Source organism: Lepus europaeus, chromosome 12 (genome assembly GCF_033115175.1).
Source record: "Lepus europaeus isolate LE1 chromosome 12, mLepTim1.pri, whole genome shotgun sequence".
Lineage (NCBI taxonomy): Eukaryota > Metazoa > Chordata > Mammalia > Lagomorpha > Leporidae > Lepus > Lepus europaeus.
Window position 1 is genome coordinate 71,474,141 of NC_084838.1, and position 26,002 is coordinate 71,500,142.

Consider the following 26,002-nt stretch of genomic DNA (forward strand, 5'->3'; position numbering starts at 1 on the left):
GTTTTTGAAAACATATGTTGGGGGATGAGAAGCTTTGGGTCTATCCTCATGCCTCAGCCCCTTCTTATTAAGGAACATTTTAAAGATAAAAACTCACGGTTACATAATGAAATTCCATCTCTGTCACACTGATTTAATAGTTTACAACTCCTGGCTAGTCTTATCTCAGCCAAACCCTTGTACTACCCACTTACCTGATTATTATTCCCTGGCTGCTTCCCTTTGGGGAGAGAACCAACCCAACTGAGTCACAATTAGTGGTCACATTGTCCATTGGTCTGCTTTACTTGTGTCATCTGCTCTGTGGACAAAGGGGTGGATTTAAATAAAAGGTTTTTAGTCAGGCATCATTTAAGATTTTGAATTGTTATCTTCCTATTTCTGGTGTTCAATTTTAAGTTGGGATTAAATAGAATTTTTTGAATTTACTAGACTCCACAAAAAGTATTTGCTAGTGCTCTGTGAAAATGTAACATTTATCTCTTTACATTGATGTTGCGCTTATAATCTTTTGTTTCTTTCACATTCCTCGCCTACATTTTAATAAAAAGCCCTTTGGGGGCAGGTGTTATGGCACAGCAGCTTAATATCACATTATTAGAGTGCCTAGGATCAAGTTCCACGTTTGCATCTGACCCAACTTCCTGCTAATGTACATTGGAAGCAAGAGATTACGGCTTCGGTAGTTGGGTTCCTGCCACTACGTGTGAGATCCACGTGTGAGATCCAGATGGAGTGAGTTCCTGCCTCCTGACTTTGCCCTCACCCAACCCTGACTACTGGGGGGCATTTCGAGAGTGAACCACAAGATGGAAGATCTTTGTCATTGTCACTCTACCTTTGAAATAAATAAATAAATCTTTAAAAAAGAAGCCTTTTTGTACATCAACATCTTTTTTGATTTTGAGTAAACAAATTTTTTAAATTATTTTAAGAAGCAAGATAAAGTATTTTGTCAGAAGAAAGAAATAATATGTTTATGACCCTTATTATGATTTTTTGTCCTTATAGTTAAGATATGTTGAGTACTAAAAAAATTATTCTAACCTATGTCATTCATTATCAACCCTGTTTTGTGATGTGTCAGATAACCCAAATCTTGATAAAATTGTTACAAAGTTAGAGTAATCAGAATTAGTTTTATTCAGCAACACTTTTTGAGGGTCTTTGATTAAAAATTTTTTTGAAGATGGATGAGTAGAGATGAATCATATTTGATAGGTTGTTGCAAACTCAGTAAAACTGAAATTTGAAAAAAATGCTTGAACACATCATTTTCTCTAGTCGTATACTTTATGCTTACTTTTTTTTTTTTTTTTTAAGGATTATTCACTTTATATTGCAGCTTTGTGGCTTTGAGGAGATAAAGACCCAATGAATTCCAGAAGGCACTATCCAGCAGCTCTTCCAATATGGTGTATTTATTCCAACCAGTTTTATTTTTGTCCCATTGCCTTTTAGTTAATACTACCTGATAGGATCCTGTCTATTAATGCAGCCAGTTCAGAACTTTGATTCTTTTTTTCAGAACAGATTCTTCCTGATCATATTAAAATTCTCTAGTATACATGGCTAGTAATTGACCTAGTCATACATGGTTACTTTGGAAGCTAACACATTTCCCTAACACATGCCTTGTGAATAGTCTATAAGTAGAATCTGACTTTATAGACTTTATTGACTACTGTGTGTGTGTGTATGTATAGTGTGTTTTAATATTTTCTTGTTTGGGGAAATTTTCAACTTTAATTACTTTTTAAAAGGTTTTTATTAGGCCCTGTAGCTTTTCAATTACATTAAAATTCTTTAATCCTATATAAGAAATGGAAAATATCCAAGTTACTTCTTTGTGCAGTTCAATGGAACTGTGTGTTAGTAATCACTTCCTTTTTACATCCTAAGTATCTGTTGTCATCATTGACTCTTTTCAAGAAACACCCCAACCTCGACGAGTTGTTGTATGCTTTCTTAGGAAGTAAGGGTGAAACAAGGAATATAAAATTATTGAATATGTTTTTGCATTTTTATCTTCCTTTTCTTCTTATTTGTAAAATTTCTCATGTTTCTTGGTACAGATCCTCTTTCAGTTCTCTTTCTAATGTGTTCTTGTATTTGTCAGTTTGCTCTGTTGTGCTCTGCTTGGCTTTACTTATAGGCTGTTCCGTTGTAAACCTTTCTAGCCAGCCCATTCTCTTCTTGCTGCAACTTCAGCTCTTTGGTCAGATGTTGCCTTTGCACGTCTCAGCCTGCTTTAGTTCTCCTTTATTACTGGATTCTTTGTCTGTCTTTTCTGCATAGCTGTTTCACATTCCTCTGTTTGTTGTTCCTGCTTACTTTTAGATAAATACTTTCCTTGACTTTGCTTCTTATTGTTTGTTATGAAATAAAAACAACCATTGAAGAGTAGATAACCATGGTTCTTTAAAAAGAAAATGGAGTTGGAGTGCAGTTGACAGGTAATTTAAAATGTTTCTGGCTCAGAGTAGTTTGGTGAGATGTTGCTAGAGACTGAATATGTTGTCTAATTTTTTAAAAATTTATTTTTAGCTTTCAAAAGTTGTAGGAGTAGTATAGTCCTGGATTTTCATAGCGAAGATGATTATTAAGTCATTTATTGTTTTTTTTTATGGGTTTGGCCTCTTATCGTAGAGCAGCTTTGCGTTTTTCTGCAAATACATTATGAAAATGGCTATCACCGACAAGTCAATATGCTTCTTTTCATTTAACCTCTGCTTACTTTTCAAATTCTATTTCACATGATTTGATTAGTGTTTTATTGATAGACTCCACTAAGCTAATTTACATTCAAATAATGCTATCTGATTGTACTGAATCTGTGTGAATAACTTATTGTTAATCTTTAAAGTTATAGAAATGCATATGATATGGGAGAAGAGATTTTTGGATTAATGTAGTCATTACTGAGCAAATGAGTGGGAAGAAAAAACGAAGAGTCTTTTAAATAATGAAATTTAAAATTTCTTCACTTTTTTCAGTAATTTTTTCTTTACAACTTGACTGCCAGGTTCCTAGGTTTGATTTAGTTTTCCATTACTTTTTTTTTTTTTAAGGCAAAAGTTTAAGATACTTATACTTAGTACTGTCAGTTTTTTCCTAAATCTCAGTCAGTTCATTTATATCTATCATAGCCTTTTAGGTGATTGTATGGAACTAAAGACTTGGGGATCCTAGGTGGTATAATTGAAATGTAGATCATAATCTGTGTTTTGTTTGTTTTACCAAATTAGTTAGGGATGCTGAGGATACATCTTGAATATTTGTGTATGCTTAGAGTTTTGTCCCTTTGTTAGAAATCTCTCAGTGTGACTTGTTTTTAATAGGATGTGTCTTGAATTGTGGGCCAATCACTCTTGAAAAGTATTAAGCCCTTTAAACACACTGGTCTGACCCATAGAGGGAAGCCTACAGGTTTATTAGCACTCCTTAGCCTGAAAGCACAGCATACCCTTTTAGGTTGCACAGCAACAGACTCCTAGCAACCATAATAGATTGAATTTCTAAGAGTGACCAGGCCGGATGTAATAATAAAGCAAGAGGTACAAACAGTTGTCATGGTTTTCTTTTCACAGTAAGCTAGTTTGATTTGGGAAGCTTAGCCTTTCAAAAATGGGCAAACTTCTTATAAAACAGTTTTTGTGCACAGGACTTCTGGTATTTAAATAGCAATATTGGCATAAAGAGCTACTGGCTTAAAAAAAGTAGTATGCTAAAAAAAAAAAAAAAAGACAACAAAACCCCCCAAATTAAAAGGTTATCATGTAATGAGGTTTTCAGGGAAGTATTTTTTTAAGAGTTTATCATGAAATTGATATAGTGTAAGAAAATAATCATAATATACTTTTAAAAAATAAAGCATAAACTTGTGCTTTCTCTTTTTGGCACTCTCTAGTCAATTTATAAGTGGATGTTCATATAAAATTGGTGATAATGATCTTTTAAATTTTATCTGAGAAAATAAGCTATTTGAATGACATAAACAATAGTATTTTGAAATTATGAACTAACAATAGAACAGAGGATTTATTGAAGAAAAAATAATAAAGAAGTAAAATGTACAATTCTTCACAGTATTGGTAAAAGTTTCTGTGGTACTCCTTAAGGTATAATTCTTTGTTATAACTTCGTCAATATTTCTCCTTTGTAACCTTTAGTATGTGTTTGATAATTGGCTATGAAAAGAAGATACAATCAGATACATTCACAACCTGAAGCAGGATGCTTCCTTCCATCCGAAGGAACACTTCCTTGTAGAGCTGCTGGAGCTGGAAGTGGAGCCACAGCCTTTGACAGCAGTAAGCTGTAAATATACACACATGCTAATACCCTTGATTTGTTCATCTTTTGTGTCAGCATTTGGAAAAGATTGTTAAAGTGGCAGTTATAGTAAAGACTGGCAATTACTGTAAAGAGCAGAAATTAGGTATTTGTGACCTATTATATTTCATTAAAAGACTTCCTTATTAAAATGGCACTGCTTACTCTGATTACTTGACAGCTGCCCTAAACAGATTAGAAAATACACAGCTTCAGCTAAAGGTAAAATCAACCCATTAAGCAAGCTCATGACATAGCACAAGAAAATGCTATAGTAAAGGCTCTTGCTTCTTAAACAATAGATTTGCTTTAGGTCGAGATGTTTATCATTCATTGAGTGGTATGGTCTTCTTCCTATTTGAAGGAAGAAGAACCTTACTCAGAGTTTCATTTTTGCATTGAAATATTCTAATATACCCACCTAATTTTGTACTAGCTTCATACTGAAAGATGTTGTTCTGAGACATCATATAGCCAGAGATCTGCATGACTTCAGCAAAAAAACATTTCTGCTGAGTGATGAGTTATTGTATATTCAGTATAAATATTACCTTCAGTAGGTATAAATTGAACTTTTAGAAGTTTTATCACTGTTATTAATTTCTGAAGTATTTTAAATGCACTTTGTCCCTTAGTAATCTAGTAGAACCATAGTGGATTTAATACTTGAAATTTAGGTATCATTTTTACAACATTGAATTGTCTGCTTTTCTAGAGAAAAGTTATTTTAGGTGGCTCTTGTTGCCTTTTGGTTTTTATTTTTTCTGCTTACTTTGTTACATAGTGACTTACATAGTGACCATATAGCACTTTATGGAGAAGTCCTGTGTCTCAGTTATCCTGTATTGCTTTTTAGCCATTAAGTAGCTTGGCCAGGAACATATTGTAACAATTCATGACTTTGCTCCTATGACATCATGAGGTATGGTGTATGCAAGGTAGATCAGTCTACCAGTGTCAAATCACAGCTTATTCTTGAAGACACAAACGCAGGTTCAGTATGAAGTGGATTTGTGGGAAGCTTACCTCCCTCAACTAATCTTCAGTATACATTTTTGTCAGTACTGTCACAATATTATTCGATGTAGTTCTTGCATGAAACTGTTTAATCTTGACAACAACCCAAACTACGCTATGTGAAACACGCACATGTTCATTCCATTTACACAAATATCCATGACTTCTTATGCTGTTAGCTGAAATATATATCTATTTTATAGTTCTGATGCTTGTTCCATGAGATGTGGTAGTTTTCAAAATTGTTAGGGGAAAATGTACTACTATTTTGTGAAAGAGACCTGAGTTCATAGTCTGGTTTTGTTATTTGATAACTAATTATCCTTAAATGAATTCAACTACCCTGATCATGGATTGTTTTACCCAAAAATAGATTTGCTAACCACTCAGTAGGATTATTAATTGAAATATAAAGTGAAAATGCAGTATGTGTATATAGAGAGCTTAACAGGATAATCTAGAACCATGGTATCTAGTACTGTCATTTTCATCTGTCTGACTGACTCATGCAGGATATGAGGTGGATTTTGCAGGAGAAGGAAGCAGCTGAAAATATTAACAGGAAACTACACTTAAACAGTCAATTATTTTTTAAGATGTATTTATTTATTTGAAAGGCATAGTTACCAACAGAAAGGGAGACATACCACAGACAAGAGAGATCTACCATCTACTGCTTCACTCCCCAAATGGCCACAACAGCCAGGAGTGGGCCAGGCCAAAGACAGGAGCCAGGAGCCTCATCTGGGTTTTCTACATCAGGGCAGGGTCCCAAGAACTTGGGCCATCTTCTGTAGTTTTCGCAGGCACATTACCAGGGAGCTGAATCAGAAATGGAACAGCCAGGAATTGAACCAGCATTGATATATAATGCTGGCTCTGAAGGCGGCAGTTAACCTGCTCTGCCACAGCACTAGCCCTTCCTTCACCAAATTATCTGTAAGGGAAATCTTACGTATTGTATGTTTTATTAAGTAATTTTTAATATTTGTGGTTAAGAATTCTTTAGAGTAAACATTTTTTAAAAATTTTTAAATTTTATTTTATTTTATTTTTGACAGGCAGAGTGGACAGTGAGAGAGAAACAGAAAGGTCTTCCTTTTGCCGTTGGTTCACCCTCCAATGGCCGCCGCGGTAGCGCGCTGTGGCCGGCGCACTGCGCTGTTCCGATGGCAGGAGCCAGGTGCTTCTCCTGGTCTCCCATGGGGTGCAGAGCCCAAGCACTTGGGCCATCCTCCACTGCACTCCCTGGCCACAGCAGAGAGCTGGCCTGGAAGAGGGGCAACCGGGACAGGATCGGTGCCCCTATCGGGACTAGAACCTGGTGTGCCGGCGCCGTAAGGCGGAGGATTAGCCTGTTGAGCCACGGCGCCGGCTTAAACTTTTAATTTTGTGTTTAAAAATTACTCATTTGAGAGGTAAGGGGAGAGAGGGAATTTCCCACCCACTGCTTCACTTCCCAAGTGGAAACTGGGAGCCAGGAACTCAATCCAAGTCTCCCATGTGGGTGTCAGGAACCCAATTACTTGAGCCATCACCAATGGCTTCCAGGATCTGCATTAGCAGGAACCTGAAGTAAAGAGCCAGAGCTGAGTAGAAAGACCCAGGTACTTTGATAAGATGTGAGCACCTTAGCTGTTACGCTAAATGCTTTCCCATAGAGTAAACTTTTTAAAGAGACTCCAATTATTTATAGATTTATATATTGGTACAGGATCTTTAAAGATTACAGGAGCAGTAATTGTTAGGAAAAATGTGGCCTCACAAAAAATGAAATACTAACAATATACAAATGGTAGAATTTAAAGAATTCAACAAATTCAGTTATGTATATAGACAGTGAGGTTTAGCTTCTCTACAGAGTTCTTTCATGTGAAAAACTGTTAGAACTGACTCAGATGTCCAGGTTTTGTTAGTACCTTACATTATTGAGATAAGAAAACAAAAAATGAATGTGGTTTCTGCTGAGGAATAAGTCAACAGTGAAGTGACATAAAAATCTAATTATATTTCAGAATTTTTGACCTTCCCCTTAAAATTGTTCAATAAACTCATTCATTTAGAAAAGAAAGTTTAAATTTTAATATATTATAGTTTTTAATTGACCACAGACATTTAATTTAATGAAAAGATAATAATTCCAAAAGACAAGAAGTAGTTTGAAATAAAATAAGAATTTCCAATAGGTAGTGGGATAAAACTGGTTTAGGCAATAGCTATACTGTTTCAGCTTTTTGAAGAAGGTCAGTCTAGCCCAAGTTTAAGGAAAGGAAGAGGTATAGAACATGTTTAACCTTGCTTTGACATTTTAAGAGTGGGAATACTAGGTTAAAGTAAAATTTTTAGGACTAGGGGAAACATTTAACATTACATAGATACAGTCTGTCAGATGAAACCAATAGCTATTACTAGAAGTTCTGCAAATCTTCAATCAATGATTTTTTTTTATTGAGTTCAGCTTATATGCTAGTGTTGCTCAACTGTTTGATGACATACTCAGGAATTATTGTTCAACATATTAAAGTTGCAAATTTTAAATTTCAGAGTTAAAATATAATTTTATACTGATAGCAGCCATTTTTTGACATTAGCAAATACCTACCTCTGACTTATCATCTTGTATCTGTTGTGGAGTCCGCTTGTAAAAATTGTAGCTTTTATGCTTGATTGAATATTGTGTCTCCAGCTCAGTTAATATTCATATATTAGCTTCATAGATTTTCTCACTGCATAGAATTTTTTCCCTAAAAATTGGGAATTCTTACATATTTTGTAGCTATCTCTCATCCCTTGATGTTTACCACTTTGAGCTGTTTAGTTGGGGTGAAATGTGTGTGCACGTGTGTATATTGTATATTTATATAGACAGATATAGGTAAATACACATACATGTATACGTAAGTGCACACATGCATACACATATACATATGAAATAGCATGACTTTCTTTTCAGTTTACTCTAAAGTTAGAATTCTTCATTTTGAGATCATTACTAGGACAAAGAAAACTGTCAAACTAGTTCAAATAATCACTTGGTAAAAGTGCTTTCATAACAGCTTTTTTTGTGTGTGCCATGGAACAGTTTTATTATTTAAAATTAATATTTACTATTTTTCTTCAATTCATTTTCTAATGTGATAAATATGGAAAGATACAGCTAATGAGATAATGAAACCTGTTCTCGACAACTTCACAGGGCCAGTGTTGCCTTTCTTTACTCTGCTTTCAGAATGGCATATTACTAGCTTGAAACTTGCCAAGCTGGGAGCATTTATACTATGGAAATTCACAAAAAATACAAATCTGCCCTTGGGAAGGGTGTTGAGAGTTGATTGTTACCAGTACGTGATTGGATATACCACATATGAATTGAAGCTTTTTGGAATTTGCAAAAAAATTTAAATGATGAACAAGCTTCAGGACTAAAGCTCTGCATATTACAAAAGAACTGCTGCTTATTACTGTGCAAAGCAAACTAAACACCAATGTGTATGCAAATACATGAATGGCACAGGATTTTCATTCTCTTGTCTCCAGAGCCATTTTACCAGTCTCTTCTGTACTGCTTTCCAGCAAGATTAATTCCACAAAGTGATTTGAAGTCAAAAGATAGGTGATACTTTTGTGTTTCTCACCACTCTAAGTATGTAGCTTAACACTTGTTGACTGCTTAGAGACTGTCAGTTGTAAGGGGATACAGAGAAAACGGGGAGAAAAAGGTTTTGGATTTGAATAGGTAGAGGAACCTTCAGGGAGGTAGATGAGATGGATATTAAATTTCTCAGAGATGTATTGGCTGTGAGGAGGGGTTCAGAACATGACAGGTGGGAAGCAAGTATGATTTTTGTGTGCGAAGTTTGAAGAACAGATATTTGACCTAGTACTCAGTTCCCATGTTGGAGTGCTTGGATTTGAGTCCTGGCTTCACACCTGATTCTAGCTTCCTGCCATTGCACTCTAAAGAATGCGGTAGGTGATAGTTGGCTCAAGTGATTGGGTCCCTGCCACCCACATTGGAAATCTGCATTGAGTTCCTAGCTCCTGGCTTTGGCCTGCCACATTCCTGGTCATTGGAGGCATTTGGGGAGTTAACTAGTGAATGGGAGTTTTGTATTCCTCTCTCTGCCTACCTGATCCCACCCCCCCAAAAAAGGAAATAAGTAAAAATTTTAAAAAAGTTTGAGGAGTTCATTAGGAAGAGTTTGCAAAACAGGTAAAGTAAACAGAAAAACGAACTGTACAATTTGGAACTTAACTGGATAGAAAGACTATAAGTATTCAGTATATATTTCCAAACGAACATATGTGATTATGAAAATGGCTTCTTTAGGGAGATTAATCTGGCAGACCTGTGTAGTGTAGATGAACAGGGAATGGGTCTGAAAGTCAGGTAAGTCTGTTGTAATTATCAGAGTGAAATTTTGGGGCTTTTAATTGATAAACACCTTGATTGGAATCCTGCTTTTCATTTTTGATTCACAGATAAGATGTAGATAACAACTACCCAGTGGGTTTGTATTATAAAAGGTATGAAAAAATAGCATGGGTTATGTGCCTGGCACCATGCTGGTACTTAGTTAAGTGAATGGTATTATCAAAGTAACTACTACTGCTTCAACTGTTGCCAGTATTACAATAATCATTATTTTGTGGATTATATGAAAATTTGGGCTAGGGAACCTTCAGTGGAAATAGGATGTGGGAACTGATTCATTCTTATCACTAACTGGAGGAAAAATACAAGTAGAAGTTCACTTATTTCTGCATACTTTGTTATTGCAAATCAGCTAACAGACTGCTAAATAAAATGTGCTCCAAATTCCTTACTTGAACATAAAGCTTTCTACTGAGATGACTGACCACTTAGAATCCTCAGAGGTGTCAGGAGTTCTGTTTCAGAATGTAGTGGCAGAAGAACTGGGCCTCCTTTCCTTGTTGCTTGTGTGCAATCTGCATGCTTTTCCCCTGTCCTAGACTCTGTGCCTTAGCACGTCCTTCAAAAGAACAACCTTTCCCAACCCCTTACGAGATATCTTTTGACGAACCCTGGAGATGAATGTGCCCACATCTCATCTTCTGTGAAGAGCATTGCCCTTGGAAGATGGAGAGCATATGGGGTTCTGGGAATCTGCTAAGGTAGAGTCTTAAGGAGAAGGCGAGCATGGCTCTGGTCTTTGCTCATGAGAAGGTACCTGGCTAGAGGGCCAAAGCCAAGTTCTCCAAAGTGCAAGGCACAGGACCTGTCTGGGTTTCAGTGGGGACCATCTAATGTGGATGACAAGGAGGAGTTGCTAACTAATAGTTATGAGGCATGAGAATATGACTGTAAACGAAAAAATATCACTGGGTCCATGAGGGGTGATAGTGCCGCTAAGAAAAATAGGATAGTATTTGAGAGTGCTTGGAGTGGGATTTGAATGCACAATAACCATATTTTATTCATTATTTTATCATTCAGTGTCTGACGATACTGAATGTATCTAATGATAGCTCTCAGTACAAAGCCAGGCACATAGCAGTGGCTCAATAAATGATTAAGGCAAGAAAGGAATTTTGAGTAGTTATGCTGGAGGTGAAATGAAAGTCATTGTAGACAGCGTAGAACATTTTATATTAAAGGAGGGGCATCTTGCTATGATTGCTCTGGTTATGTGTGAGCTCTTTGTATGTGGGGATGATGTATACTAATTTTTGTATCTGTGATATCCAACGTAGCTTGTCTTTCCTCAGTGGATAATGGGAATAGTATTATATAAGAGGGGACTTTTAAGAAATGAATTGGGTTTTAAAGTTGAAATACATGGTAAAGACATTTGTATCATCATTGGACTGGTGTGCAGGGTGCTGAGGAACTTGAAATACTTTTAATAATGAAAAGGTTCTGAGCAGTTAGGGTGATTTCAGGATGAGGCATGGAGCAGCGACAGATATGTTCAAAGAGGAGGTTTTATATGTAACTATTTAGAAAAGACTAAAGGACACAGATAACTGTTGATTAATTGGAATTTTGTTATTTGATATTCACAAAGTAGATGTAGGAAAGGGAGATGTAGACAAGAGTTAAAATTAAAGTAGTAGATAGATTTATTTTATAGATATTTAATTTCATGTATACATACCTCATAGTCATGTTGCTCAAAATTGTTTAGTCATTTAGTTTATGACAATGTACGTCATAATATCTCATGTCAGAAAATACACTTTTGTAGTGACAATAAAGTAACACAAAAATCTGATAATGGGCTTAAATTTGCCACAGCCGGCCGGCGCCACAGCTCAATAGACTAATCCTCCGCCTGCGGCACCGGCACACCGGGTTCTGGTCCTGGTCAGGGCTCCAGATTCTGTCCTGGTTGCCCCTCTTCCAGGCCAGCTGTCTGCTGTGGCCCGGGAGTGCAGTGGAGGATGGCCCAAGTGCTTGGGCCTTGCACCCGCATGGGAGACCAAGAGAAGCACCTGGCTCCTGGCTTCGGATCAGCGCAGTGCACCGGCCGCAGTGCACCTGCCGCGGTGGCCATTGGGGGGTGAACCAACGGCAAAGGAAGACCTTTCTCTCTCTCTCTGTCCACTCTGCCTGTCAAAAAAAAAAAAAAAAATTTTTGCCACAGCCTTTCTGAGAACTCAGGTGTTAGTAATAGGTTATTGCATTTTTTGCTGCATCTGATTTTTAATCACCTAAATACACAGCAAACAGCTGTGATTATTTTAGTGCTCTTTGTCTTGTCTTGTTTAGGTTACCCCAAAGATGTGTATTTAGGCTGCTGCCTGTTCATATATACTCAGCTGTGCCTGTTTGCTTTGTTACTTTTCTAAGTTTAATGGACCAACATAAAAATTTATGGCAACTGTCACTTAATGTCACCTCTTCTTTTAAGGGGGGAGGGGAGAAAACAAACAAGATGAAATCACACCAGGCAGCTCTGATGCTGGTGATAGCTGACTCAGAGATCAGATACACTGTACTGCATAGACCTCTGGTGTCATGGGCCGAGCTTAGGGCAACAATGGTATTAACATATATAAATAAATACATGTATATTTGTGTATTGTTGCCATCCTATCCTAAACTTACTGTATTGGCCAATAAGTGTCATTAGTTTATAAATAACCTTTCCTATTCTTATTTTCCACTGAATCAAACATTTTTCTTTTAAAATTTTCTGCAAAACTAAATTATCATGTATGTTTTCCCAGTTTCCTCAGTTTTGTGAACTGTTTATTCTTTTTTCTTTTTTTTTTACTTTTGACAGGCAGAGTGGACAGTGAGAGAGAGAGACAGAGAGAAAGGTCTTCCTTTGCCATTGGTTCACCCTCCAATGGCCGCTGCAGCCAGCACGCTGCGGCTGGCGCACCACGCTGATCCGAAGCCAGGAGCCAGGTTCTTATCCTGGTCCAATTTAGTTAATTTCAAGGAATGAGCAAATATATGTCAGCTGCTAACCCATATTCATGTTTGCTCCTCTAAATACAAGAAGACTGATTTCCAGAATGGTTTGCTCTATCATCTTTACAATTTTTAAGTGTGTACTTTGCAAAGAAAATCTCTGTTCTCATAATTTTCCCTCACATATATTTTTCCAGAGTATTAGAATGCTATGTTTGCTCTTTGAAAAATAATTTTCTTGCTCCTCTCCTATAAAATTAGAACCAATATGTTTTTTGGCTAAATACAAAAAATTTATAAATATAGATTTGAGCAGCTTTTGGCCTAGCAGTTAAGGTGCTGGTTAATATGCCCATGTTCCATTTTGGTGTTCCTAGATTTGATGCCCGATTTCAACTTCTTGTTAATGCAGAACCTGGGAGGCAACAGTGATGATGGCTCAAGTGATTGGGTTCCTTCTTTAACAAGGTTGACATGGATTGAGTTCCTGGTTCTTGGCCTTAGCTGATGGTGCTGTAAGCATTTGGGATATGAACCTACAGATGGGAGCTCTTTATCTGTTCTCTCTTTGTCTCTCAAAATCAATAAAAAAATGTAGTCATGCAATGAAATCTTTTTAAAATAATTCAGTTATATGGTGATTATTTATCCACAAACTTAGGAACATAATAAAAAAAAATCAAATCAAAATAAAAAAAATAGCTTTTAGGTAGCAAATAATTAATTCTTAAAGTTAACCTGGTTGTTCCCTTTAGGCCACTTGATCATTCTGGCATTTTGTAGTAGACAACACATTGAGTCTGGACCATAGAATATGAGGTTATTTATTCAACTGTTACTCATTATTAAGTATATGTCCTTAAAACAGCATTTTAATATGTCAAAATATGAGCTTTCATATCAGTTTTTTCAGTAGTACTTATGTACAAAGGATTTTGAGATTTTTTTTTTCTTTCTTGATAATTGATGGTAATTAAAACTACAAGAAATTTTATTTTCTTTCATTACTGTATGTTTCAGGAAAAACAATATTATATTGTTCTTTAAGTTGTTATATAGTTATAATTCATAGTTTTATTGATTATGAGAAGATTTATTTTTTATTTAAAAGATAGAGTAACAGAGAGAGAGAGAAAGAGATGGAGAGAGATCTTCGATTCACTAGTTTGCTGCAGCAGCCAGCTGTGGGCCAGGTTGAAGCCAGGAGCCAGGAATTCCATTTGGTTCTGACACTTGGGTGGCAGGAATCCAAGTGCTTGGGCCATCTTCTGATGTCTTCCCAGGCATTTTATCAGGAAACTGGATCAGAAGCAGAGCAGCCAGAACTCAAACCAGCACTTGGATATGGAATGGTGACACTGTGTTTAATTGCCCTGCAATTAAAAGGTCTAAATACTTCAACTCACTTAGCTTTCCATGGTGCTGTAGAAACCACAGAATTTCTTTCCGCCTACTTTCCCTATGGGTTCCTAAACATCCCCAAGTAGGATTAAAGGCATACTGCATTTAAAAGCAATAGCAGGCACACCAACTTTATAGGGAAATGGTGAAAAAGGGCATTGAAGCTTGTGTAGTGTGAAAAAATTTAAGCACTGCTCCATGTCATTTAATGAGAGCCAAATAGGAATCTCTTACATTGGTCTTCCTGTTCCTTTGGTACCCATGTGTCATTCCATCGAAAGTCTGGGTTTAGCATTCTAGAAGGGGCAAAATAAGTACATACCATATAACATCTCCATAGTGGATTCATATATTACCAAACATCAAACCTGTATTAAAAGTAGGAAAATAATGATATTTGACTGTAAAATTCAGTCAGTGACTGGATAGCATGCTCATCAGTGGACATTAACTATTTGGTAGAGTAATTGGCTAGTGTAATGGTGATGTCACAGTTCCCCCTATTCCATAATGGATTAGTTAAATTGAAAGATGCAGCCCTTGGGTTGTGAATTTCTGCTTCCACTACACACAGTACTTTAGAGCGAGGCCTTCTGTTGGCATTCAGAAAGGTGAAGAGAGCAGGGGTGCAGATGGGACATGTGGTGGGAGGGACATCAGAGGGGTAGGTACAGTGATTGTGAGTACATGTCCTTATTGGTGTTTGAGATAATCTATGTATCCAAATTATTTCTTTACCTTGTCAAATAATTAAAATGCAATTGTCAGTTCATTCAGGATGACAAAACATTTCTATTTTACCATTTCTTAAGAAAGGAGACTTATATAATTAAAGTTGGTATTTTAAGATAATCATGTGGTTTACAATTTTGTGTAGGGATGTATAACTCAGTAATTTAAAAAAATGTGTAATTTATTTTAAAAGCTATACTTTCAAATTCATTTCTTAGTTTCAGAAACTTTGTTTATATGATTTCAACCAAAGATATATTATTGGAGATGAATCCACCAGCATTCACATCAGCTTGATCTGCTGGTTAAGAGACAACGATTGACAGAAAAGACTACTTTATTTTCAGTCTGTGGTTTTGTAAAAGTCTCCACAGAATACATTTTCCAAAATTTTATTTTGGATACAAAATTATAAGACACATAATTGGATAATTTACAAATAGCTATTTATGTATAGGCATTATAACTTAAGAGTCATAATAATTTTTCTCACAGATAGTATATTTTAGGGACTTCATATTAACTCTTTCAAATAATTTTCCTAAGAAATATTACAACTTTATCTCCTTCCTCAAACCATTTGAGTTGTCTGTATCAAACAAATTGGTTTAACATTCCTTTTCTTCACTCAGTTTTGTAGTTGAGGATATCTGCCTATAGACATGAATATTATACCCAGTAATTGCAAAAACACATGCTGATTTTGAATGCTATAGAGAAATATAAGTAGGAAACCACACATGAAGCAGAAATATTATCTTCAGATGGTAACCCCTAGAAAAACTCCTTTCTAACAAAAGGAAGTAAATGTTTACTTAACAGTTTAGTGTGGCAGATGCATTATGTTCTTATAAGTACTTTGTAGTCAGTCTACTCATTTTATTTTATTTTGATTATTATAATAGTTTAAGGTTCCCTGCTAACCACTATTTACCCCTAATCCCACCTTTTCCTGTCCACAGTTAATTTGTTAATACAAAGCTGAACCCTTCAATTATCTGGCATAGTTTTCTATCTTACAGTAGTCAGCTACAATTTCGTAACAATAATTGTGTTAACTCTGTGCCAGGATGTGGGGTAAGTACCTTACATAAACTCATTTAATCCTTTCATTAACTCTCCAAGGGAAGTAGGTATTGTGAATGCATAATTCCTTATATTCTCTAATGAAATTCAAACGGATCTGAAAAGTCACCATTTTTCTTAAAGTTTGTGGCAAACATTTTTCTTTAAAACTTGAATAATTCAGTGAACCTACTTAGGGATCTTTATTTATCCAATATGTACTTGGGACATTATTTTTCTATGGAAATGCTGTTATATGATTAAAGGTTGCTGTCCTGTGTCCATGTGGGATATTGTGCACACACACACACACAAATTGTAAAATTTAAAAAGTTCTGAGTCCTGTCACTTGCCTAGGTCAGAGGTTTAGAACAAGCCGTGTGAACCTGCTTACTTACTCCATATTATACAAGAGGTATTGGCACTAGAAGATGTTAGGTAAATTGCAAAGCTTATAAATAGTATGTTGAGATTTAAGTATTTTTGGGTGATGTATGCTGAAGTCAAATTCATACAGAGCAGTCTTACTCCAGAGCTCATATTACTATACCACAGGTTGTTTTGCCTCCTAGTTTCCAAACCAAAATTAAACACCAGTATATGTCTTGAGTTGTCAAGAATGGATGAAAACATATACCTGGATCTCTGTAATGGCGGATATATCCCTTAGAATATGTATTTGAGTGTGGAATATTATGCTTTTCCACATGTTTTGGGAATAGGTGTGTCTCATCATATAATTCCTTGAAGTATAAATGAAGCCCTAATCTCCAAGGCCTGTCTCAGGGAGAGGTTAAAAACAGTTACAACTCCTCTATTGTCATTCTTTTTCATTCCATTGTATTTTCTATAAATCAGAGCCATAAGTTGCTTATTGTGACTTTATTCAATAAACTATTTGTTTAAAAATTTATTTATTTGCGATGCAGAGTTATGGGGAGAGAGGAAGAGAGAGAGAAAGAGAGAGAGAACGAGAGAGGGAAAGAGGAAATGAATTTCCTATCTGTTCATTCACTCCCCAAATGGCTATAGTGGCAGGGGCTGGGTCAGGTAGAAGCCAGGAGCCTGGAACTCCATCTGTGTCTCCCATGTAGATGTTAGGGACCAAAGCACTTGGGCAACTTTCCACTGCTTTCCCAGGCATATTAGCAGGAAAGTGGATGGGAAGTGGAGCAGCCATGAATTGAGCTGGCACTCTTTTGGGATGCTGGCATTGTAGGCAGTGTCTTAACCCACTGTGCCACAATCATGGCACCACAAACTATTATTTAATGCCTGCTATGCAGTAGGCTAGAAATATAATGTTGAATAAGAAAAACATGATCCCTGTTACAACAGGGACACTATTGCTATTATTGACAGGACAGTTCTGGGTGAGGTACTAAACTCTGCAGTGTTTTTAGCATCTCTGGGTCCAGATGGCATAGGACCACCATCCTCTCATCACTGTGACAATTGTAATGCACCCTACCCCCACCATATTTCCTAAAATTCCCTTTAAATCTGAATGGTACTTGGACTCAGTCCTGAGGGAAGTAGCTGCCGACTTCCCTGCCCATCTACTGTCCAAATTGAATTATTGCTTTTTTATTTTTTTTATTTTTTAAAATTTATTTGACAGGTAGAGTTATAGACAGTGAGAGAGAGAGAGAGAGAGAAAGAGAAAGATCTTCCTTCTGTTGGTTCACTCCCCAAATGGTCGCTATGGCCAGCACTGCACCGATCCGAAGCCAGGAGCCAGGAGCTTCCTCCTGGTCTCCCACGTGGGTGCAGGCACCCAAGTACTTGGGCCATCCTCCACTGCCTTCCTGGGCCACAGCAGAGAGCTGGACTGGAATAGGAGCAACCGGGACTAGAACCCAGCGACCATATGGGACGCCGGCACCATAGGTGGAGGATTAACCAAGTGAGCCATGGTGCCGAATTACTGCTTTGAAGTATTTCTTTTTTTAGAATCATGACTTCATATGAAACAAACAGCTGAAAAATCTACAAAAGCAAATAACTGCATATGCTGTAGCTACAGTGGCAACTCAAAAGTAACATTGGCTGTGGCTAATCTACCCTTAATTGAAATTCTAATTATGTTATATAAATAACAAGTATAAGTTAACAGCCCCCCAAGTTAGCATACCAATTGATGCTGGGATTTTTTTCAGCCACAGAATCAAAGTCTCTAGGACCTTATATATGTGAGTTTTTCTTTAATGGGCATATTTATACCAAGTGTACCACACAGCCCTTAAACATTTCTGCTGCATTTTAATTTGTAAATGACATTTTAAAAGAAATTACAAATTGTAATGTGAGTTGAAGCAATGATGAAAGTTTTATAATTTTGCATTTGTCAATTGAAAGAGGTATACTATGCAACTTTTCATTTAGTATCTATCAGTGGCTTTTAGGCAGTATTTTAGAAGTAATAACATTTGAAAGTTCACAGACCCTCATGCTTATGGCAGTTCACAATATTATAAATGAAAATAATGTATTATGATTATAGAAATTACATATGCTTAATGTAAAGCATTCAGAGAATACTGAAATGGCCAAAGAGGAAAATAAAAAAATAAACAAAATGCTTTCTCTTGCCCAGAGACCCTACACATCTGTTTACAGATTCACTATCCTATCTTCTTGAGATGTTTCTCTCTCCATGAGTGCATATGTGCTCACTGTGTTGCTTTTGGATGTGCTTCTGCTTATGTGTGCACCCTCCTTCCTTTTACCAATGCAAAAATGGCTGCCTTGTCTTGGGGAAACCGGGTCATACAACTTTTTTTAACTTTAACATTCATATCTTGCATGTTTTTTCATGGCAATGAATAAAATTTCTTATTTTTTAAAAATTCGTTTTATTAATTTGAAATGCAGGGAGAGAGAGAGAGAGAGAGAGAGATATCTTCAATCCATTGTTCACTCCCCAAAAGGCCACAATTGCTGGGTCTGGACCTGACCAAAGCCAGGAGCATGGAACTCTGGGTTACCAACAAGGGTTGTAGAACACAAGCACTTGGACCGTCTTGTGCTGCTTTCCCAGGAGCATTAGTAGGGAGCTGGATAAATAGTAGAGGAACTGCAAATCAAACAAGCTCTAATATGGGATGCTGGCATTGCAGGCGTCGCTTAACTCATATGCCATAATGCCGGCCCTGAATTTTGTGTCTTTTTATTGGCACCATATGAATGTATCACAGTTTCTTTAATAGTCTATGGAGACATACAGGTAATATCCTTTACTTTGGTATAATTGTTAATAATTATATGTGAATCTTTGTGCAACTTGCTGATTACTTCCTTCATGTGAATTCTTAGGAATAGAATTATTGAGTGGAAGGTTGAGTATATTGATTATCTATTTATTTTTTTTGACAGGCAGAGTGGACAGTGAGAGAGAGAGAGAGAAAGGTCTTCCTTTTGCCGTTGGTTCACCTTCCAATGGCCGCCACGGCAGGCACGCTGCGATCGGTGCACTGTGCTGATCCTGTGCTGATCCGATGGCAGCAGCCAGGTGCTTATCCTGGTCTCCCATGGGGTGCAGGGCCCAAGCACTTGGGCCATCCTCCACTGCCCTCCTGGGCCACAGCAGAGAGCTGGCCTGGAAGAGGGGCAACCGGGACAGAATCCAGCGCCCTGACCGGGACTAGAACCCGGTGTGCCAGCGCCGCAAGGCGGAGGATTAGCCTAGTGAGCCGCGGCGCCGGCGAGTATATTGATTATTTTTACCAATTGTCAGATTGCTGTGCCATTGTAGAATTGTTATTCCATTTCATATTCTGAAAAGTAGTGCTTTAATGTTTTGTTTTTTGGCTTGCTCTCCAATACTAGGCAAGATCAATCTTTTTTGCTATTTGGACAGTTAAAAAAGAAAATCTTATTTGGGTTTGTTTCTTTGATAACTAATGATAAATTTTACAAAGTGTGTTTATTAGCCATTCATATTTGTTGTAATATGTTCATATATTGTAAACTTAATCCTCAATGTAACAGTATCAGGAAATGAAGCCTAATAAGATATATGATTAGGTCATGAGCAATCTGCCATAATTATGAATAGATTGTCCTTATCACAGAAGTGGGTCAGTTGTACAAGAGAGGGCTTGTTAGGAAAGCAGTTTGGCCTGCTTGCTTGCTTTCTGTCTTGCCCTCTCTTTCCCTCTGCCTTCTGCCATAGGAAGAGGAGAGTAGAAGATCCTCATCAGTCAACCCTAGACTTCCAAGCCTCTAGACCTGTAAGAAGTTAATTTCTTTTCTCCATAAATGTTCCAGTCTGTGATGTACTGTTAATAACAACATAATATGGACCAAGACAATATTTTTTTGTTGATTTTCCATTTATATCATTAGCATATTTTTTTAAAGATTTATTTTTATTTATTCGAAAGATTTACAGAGAGAGGTGGAGACAGAGAGAGGTCTTCCATCCGTTGGTTCATTCCCCAGATGGCCGCAATGGCTGGAGCTGCGCCGATCTGAAGCCTGGAGCCAGGAGCTTCTTCCGGTTCTCCCACGTGGGTACAGGGGCCCAAGGACTGGGGCCATCTTCCACAGCTATCTCAGGCCATAGCAGAGAGCTGGAGCAGAAAAGAAGCAGCCGGGACTAGAACCAGCGCCCATATGGGGTGCCAGCGCTTCAGGCCAGGGCATTAACCTGCTGTGCCACAGCGCTGGCCCAGTATATGTTTTGTTAGTTTCTTCTCAGGATTTCTTCTTCATAATATACACATATGCAGTTTTGTCATTCATACTGCACATAATTTTGCCACTTAAAATACTTGTTTTTTTTTTTTTTGCTTTTAGTGCTTTTTCATATGCACATATCTTTTTTTTTTCATGACTGAAGTCCCTATGTTATAACATGACCATTATAACTCACAGTAACTCATTAAATGGGTAAAAGAGTAATTTTTTAAAAGAAAAATGAAGATACTTTTCATATGAGAAACCATTTTGCTGATGAAGAAGGTGACAAATTTCTTCTATTAATTAGATGGTTCCTGTAATTATAGTTTTAATAGCTGTATATGAAAATAAGGATTGTGAAAGAGAAATAATTTGGTATAGTTCAAAGACTTTTCATTTAGACAACAAATAGGAGTATTTACCTTTTTTTCTTTAGACAACAAAGAGGAGTATTTACCAAGTTGCTGTTATACAGAAGGCGATAATGATGAATTTTTCAGTTACTAGCTGTGTGACCATGGACTAGTTACTTAAAGTAGCCATGTTTGTTTCAGTTGGCTGGAGTTTACCCACAGTGTCTAGCAACACCAGACTCATAATTGGACAACAGGAAATTGTAGCTATCATTAGTGTTGTTATTCTTCATAGTAACACAAGATATATTTTAGCCCATTATTATATATAATATTGTAGTAATTTAGCATGAAGAGTAATTGACGATTATCATTTTATTAATAGAGAGAAAGGAGCCTAGTTAGATTATCTATACTTAGCATCATGACAGGGAAAAATACTACCTTATATTTGTATAACAGAATACAATTTTCACAACTCTTTCTTGGCTTACTTGTTTATCAGCGTTTCTGTAATGTAGGCCAGGTACCTGTAATTTTCCCTACTTTACAATTGGGGAACTAAAATTTGGAGGCATTGACTTGTCCAAGGTCATAGGACAGGGTTCTATCTATAATTAAGATCCTCACTGAACCTAGATTGACCCTGACTGTGGGAAAGAAGATAGAATATAATCAGACTATAACCAAGTGTTCCTCCAGTATTAGCCATTTAGCTTTAAAAGTTTATTTTAGCTTATTTGAAAGGCAGAGTTACAGAAATCTTCCATCTGCTGGTTTACTCCCCAGATGCCTGCAACAGCCAGGATTGGGCCATGAGCTATGAACTCCACTGGGTCTCCTATGTGGGTAACAGGAACTCTGGTGATTGAGCCATCATCTGCTGTCTTTCAGGGTGTGGACTGGCAGGGAAATGGGTTGGATGTGAATCTATGACTTGATCCCAGGCACTCTGATATGGGAGGTGGTCATCCCAAATGGTGGCTTAATCCACTGTGCCACAGTGCCCACCCAGTTGTAACCATTTTATAATTTCTTACGGTTACTTCTATTCCAAAAAATGTGAACATTGACCTTATGGTTTTAATAGTCTATAACATTATTGGTATTCAAGCTTTTATGTAACTCCTTTCCTTTCAGTTTGGACTAGTTCTGCAATTTACTATAGTAAACATTTCAGCACAACCAAATTAAAAGTATTTTTATGTCTAGTCATAAGCCTTAAGGCCTGGTAGCTTCTGCTTTTGTTTTAGGGGAAATTGAATCATCATGTAAGAAATCTGAATATCCTCTTAGAAAGAGGATATTGTGGAAAAGAGGCCACATGGAGAGGCAGAGGCCCTGAAACTAAGTGGAGAGAGAAACACAGGCATCCTAAGACCCTAGCTGAACCCAATCCCCACCCACTAGCTGAAAGCAATCTTACGAATGACTACCAGCAAGAGAAGATAAGCAGAACTGCCTAGCTGAGTCCTTCCAAGAATTATGAGCAAATAAAATGATTGTTGTTTTGGACAAATCAGTCTCAGGGTGGTTTGTTATACAACATTGGAAAAGCCAAAGAAGCACAACAATGCTCTTGAAAATAAAAGCTTTACTAAGAGGTGTTACTTTTCTTGGCCTACTCTGATAGTTTCAGTCTTTACCTGGCTTGCCAATATCCGCTAACATAGAAGAGAGATAATAGTAATGAATAACTCTTCTCTTCTTTTTCCAGAAGCTCACTTTATTCTACTTTAACTCCATGGGTTTGGCCTATACTGGGATGAATCTGAGGTAAACCCAATATCTCTGTACTGAGTCTCTTCAGAGAAATCTCAAGAGATAGAGTTGCCACCTATGTTCAGTTCTCTAATTCCTCTCCTTTGTTCTCTTCCCTGTCTGTCCGAGTTGAATTTGATTTGGCCTAGGGAAGCCAAGAACAAGAAGATAGAATAACCTTATTCCTCATTTGAACTTGTTCCTCTGGTCCAGAAAAATTGTGGGAGGGCCAGATTGAAACTGGAATTTGGAGGCTGGCGCCACGGCTCAATGGGCTAATCCTCAGAACAACAGGTTCTAGTCCCGGTCGGGGCGCCGGATTCTGTCCCGGTTGCTCCTCTTCCAGTCTAGCTCTCTGCTGTGGCCCAGGAGTGCAGTGGAGGATGGCCCAAGTGCTTGGGCCCTGCACTTGCATGGGAGACCAGGAGAAGCACCTAGCTCCTGGCTTCAGATCAGCACAGTGCGCCGGCTGCAGCGGCCATTGGGGGGTGAACCAACGGAAAAAGGAAGACCTTTTTCTCTCTCTCTCACTGTCTACTCTGCCTGTCAAAACAAAAAACAACAACAACAACAACAAAAAAACGTGGAATTTGGGGTGCCATACGATATCACCATATGCTTATTAATAAATTCCCAATATTAATAAGGCTGTGTGGGTTCTTGCCTAATATTCAGAGAAGAATTCTGAATACTGGCATAAATGAACAAGGCAGCATGGTACATTTTAAGCTTTTATTCAGTGCAAAACATGTATAGGAGAGTGAGGGCATTAGTCCAATCCAAGGAGAAGGGAAAATCTGGAGATTAGGTTGGAGTTCATACCAAGCAGAAAACAGGCCAAAAGCCACGTGCAGCAAATGTTTTGAACAGCTATCCACTGCATATCACAAGCAGCGAAACAGAGGCAGAGAGAGCCTTTTGGGGTGCTCCTTACCTTTTATATATTTTTCTAAGGGGAGTGGTTACATGGACTGGTGGGCAGGTGGGCACTCAGGTGTGGTCAGGTAGGGCATAAAGTCACACAGGGGTGTGGTGAAGGCGTGGTCTTTCAGCTCCCAAACTTGGTCAGTTTTATCTCATATGCCTGCCTACCTCAGGATGGGGCTGTGAGTGGATCTAATACCAGCAATCACTTTTATTTTTGGTTATTCATGTATTAATTAGCGGGAAAGATGTAATCCAGTAAGGCATTTCTCATGCAGTTTATCTCCCCCACCCAAACACGTAGATTAGTTTCTTCTTAAATATTGCTATATAGATTTTTTTTTTTTTTTGGTAAGTTTGTGCTAGAGGTAAAAATCAGTGATTGGAAATTTGTTGGTATAACTTAAATATAATTTTATTGAATTAAATTTTTATCTTGGTTAAATTTTTTTTAATAAAAGCTATAAAATTAATTAAAAATATTATAACACTTGATTAACTTCCAGAATTTTAGAGGGTGGAGCTCAGTAAACTTGTTCACTCTGTAAGTCAACAGAAGTATGGATAAGATAATAAAAGTAAGCCATTTTAAATTCTAGCAATTAACTAAGTTGGAGAATGAACTGAAGATTGTTCAAGAATAAACTACTGAACTTTGGGAAGACAGTGCAGTCTTTGACATTTTAACTTCACTCTGTTTTCATCTCCCTGCTCTCCCCAGCTTAGGGTATAGGCAAAACTAGCAGCATTCTGGACATCAGAAAGAGTAAGGGGATGAGAAGAGACACACACACACAGAAAGAATCATTTTTGGAGCTCCTTTAAAGGTACTATCCCCCGAGTATAGTTAATATTTTGTCTGAACTTGCAATTCCCTGGGAAAATGCTATTCTCAGAAAATGGTTGGCTATTGATTTGACTCAGAGCTCAGCTCAGTTGGGGAAAGAAAAAACTTACCCCCAGGGTGTTACTGAAACAATAGCAAACTGTTGGCAGGATCTCCACTGCCTAAGGCTATGATTTCAGTTGAGGACAGGAATTTAAAAGAAAATCCTGGAGAGCTAGCCAACCTTAGGCAACTTTGGAAAACTCTGACCTGTTCCTGGATATTTAAAAGGGTGAATGATGTGGAAGGCTGTGCACATGCCCAGAGAAGACTAGGAAAAGAGATTGTGCACTCTGGCTGATCTTGAGGTGCTATGTAAGTAGGAAATGAAAGCAAGGACTCTTGTGAGCTGTTTTTCAAGGCTTGTGACTTTAAGCAAAGATCCCTTTGGTAAAAGATAGGAGAAATATAGGCAAGGCATTTCAGGAAATCTTCTCAACAGTAAATGTTACCTTGTATTGATCCAGATATGATTTGTAGACTTAAAAAGACTTAAAAAGAACTTTAAAAAAAATCTGCAGAGAATCAATGGCCACATACTGTATGAAATACAGAATCTACAGAATTAGTTCATGAATGTGTTACATAGACAGCATCAAGAAACACAAGAACCTAGTGATTAAAAAATGTGGGGGGAGAACCTGATATGAGAGTTGTTCGAATATATCGTTCTAATGTCCAGTTTTTAAGAACAAAGTGAATTCTCTCTGTCTCTCTCTCACTATCCACTCTGCCTGTCAAAAAAAAAAAAAAAAAAAATGGAGACTTGCAAAGGAATAAGTTATACTGTATACACTGGAAAAACAGAAAAACTCAGCCAACAGAAAAATATCATTGTGGGAGTCAAGATTTTGACCTTAGCTATAATAAGTATTTTCAAAGAAATAAATGAAACCATGTCTAAAACATTGAAGGAAGATAGAAGAATGGTTTTTCAAAGAGAGAATATAAAGGCAGAAATTATACAAAGGACACACTGACATTCTGGAGTTAAAGTAATAACTGAGATGAAAAATTAGAAGCACACAGTAGCTTTGAATTAGCAGATGAAATAATCAGTAACTTGAAGATAGTTTAATAAAGATTATCCAGTTTAAGAAACAGAAAATAAGAATGAACAGAACCTCCACAGATATTTGGGACACCATTAACTGTGCCAACATAGGCATCATGGAATAGAAGAAGAAGAGGCAGAAATAATAAATAATGGCAGAAAACATCCCAAACTTGCTGAAAAGTAACACATTCAAGATGCTCATTGTAATCCAAGTAGGGTAAAGCCAAAGTGATCTACATATCTAGGCACATCATAGTCAACTTTATGAAAGTTAATGTCAAAGAGAGAACTTTTGCGATCAGCAAGAGAAAAATTACTCCTTGCATACAAGAGATCCACAAAGGACAAATAGCTGACTTGTTCTCAGAAACTCTGGAGCCTCGAAGGTACTTTCAGTTTGGAAA

The 26,002-nt window shown here is 37.2% G+C and overlaps 1 protein-coding gene across 5 annotated transcripts in view; it reads left to right on the top strand.

Moving 5' to 3' along the window:
• RFX3 (regulatory factor X3) overlaps positions 1 to 26,002 on the top strand; it is a 340,737-nt gene that overhangs the window by 23,267 nt on the left and 291,468 nt on the right. Inside the window, exon 2 of one of the 5 annotated variants that reach the window (XM_062208335.1) lies at positions 4,173 to 4,320. The exons of the other annotated variants lie outside the window; for them this stretch is intronic. The gene's annotated coding sequence lies outside the window, so the exon portion shown is untranslated. The remainder of the gene's footprint in view (positions 1 to 4,172; positions 4,321 to 26,002) is intronic. 5 annotated transcript variants of the gene reach the window in all.